At 46.8% G+C, this 1,057-nt stretch overlaps 2 non-coding genes across 2 annotated transcripts; both read right to left on the bottom strand.

The window, feature by feature from the left end:
• Positions 1–243: 243 nt before the first annotated feature.
• On the bottom strand, positions 244–316 carry Pmar_PMAR027136. Its single transcript has one exon. It is a non-coding gene; the product is annotated as a tRNA-Phe (tRNA).
• Positions 317–444: 128 nt separating this feature from the next.
• Pmar_PMAR027135 lies at positions 445–517 on the bottom strand. Its single transcript has one exon. It is a non-coding gene; the product is annotated as a tRNA-Met (tRNA).
• Positions 518–1,057: the final 540 nt, after the last annotated feature.

Here is a 1,057-nt window from a genome sequence, read left to right as displayed (position 1 = left end):
GTGGGGACATACTCGCGGTCTATATCTTCCACAAATGTACGTAGTGAGCGGCTTCAGTTAGTTAAAGCACTACGGTGATGCACAGATTGACCATCTTTTACTTGTCGTGATAGATATGTTTTTTACTAGTGAGGCGTACACTAAACGGGGTTCGCGAGAATCACTCCGTCTCTCGAACAATCGGGACCGAGCATCGCTCGTTCGGGTTACTGCTGAACGAGATTTTGAGTTTGAAATCAATAATGCCCAGACCCAGGATCGAACTGAGGACCTCCAGATCTTCAGTCTGGCGCTCTCCCAACTGAGCTATCTGGGCTAAAGCCATTGAAATAGAGCTCCGCCTAGTCAAGGCTCCATGTATATTCTTCTCGTGGTAACGAAGAGACTTCCCCGGATCCTCTAGGACGCATTGTTCAACAGAAAATCGCATTCACGAACTAATAATGCGGCCTACGAGGATCGAACTCGCGACCTTAGGATTATGAGACCTACGCGCTACCTACTGCGCCAAAGCCGCACGAAAAACGAAAGATATCAAACACAAGATGCTACTCAATTCCTTACTTCGAGATTTTCCTGATTTTTTTTGTGGTATTATTTGCGGCCTTTCCCGAAAAAACACGCGGTGAAGGCAGCCAGATAGACTGAGGTTGTGTGTCACCGCTTGAATCGATGTTTTCAAGTCAGAGATGCTAGACTCATGCTGAAATTCTTCGCATCGAAGTGTCATGGTGATTGGTGACAGAGCTTCCGAGCTAGATTACATCTATTAAATATGATACTATGATTTAACGACGTGTCACCAGCTGCCACGGTGCTTGATGAGCCACGCCACCAAAGTCAATCTTACTCCACGTACGCGTGTCATCAATTAATTATGTGGGGACAAATGAATCCAAAGGAACAAGATTCATCATTGTACCTGATTCCGCACACTTTGGGCTTCGGATGCACTTGCACCCCGCCTGCATCCCACAAAGAGTGAATCGGATTCCAGCAAAGCGTTCAAATAATGGCAGAATAATGGAGAACCCGGGCATCGATCCCGGTGCCTCTC

The sequence above is a fragment of the Perkinsus marinus genome, assembly GCF_000006405.1.
Source record: "Perkinsus marinus ATCC 50983 genomic scaffold scf_1104296975498, whole genome shotgun sequence".
In the NCBI taxonomy this organism is placed as follows: Eukaryota; Perkinsozoa; order Perkinsida; family Perkinsidae; genus Perkinsus; species Perkinsus marinus.
The sequence above is the reverse complement of the archived record's forward strand: the minus strand, read 5'-3'. Positions and strand labels throughout refer to the sequence as shown.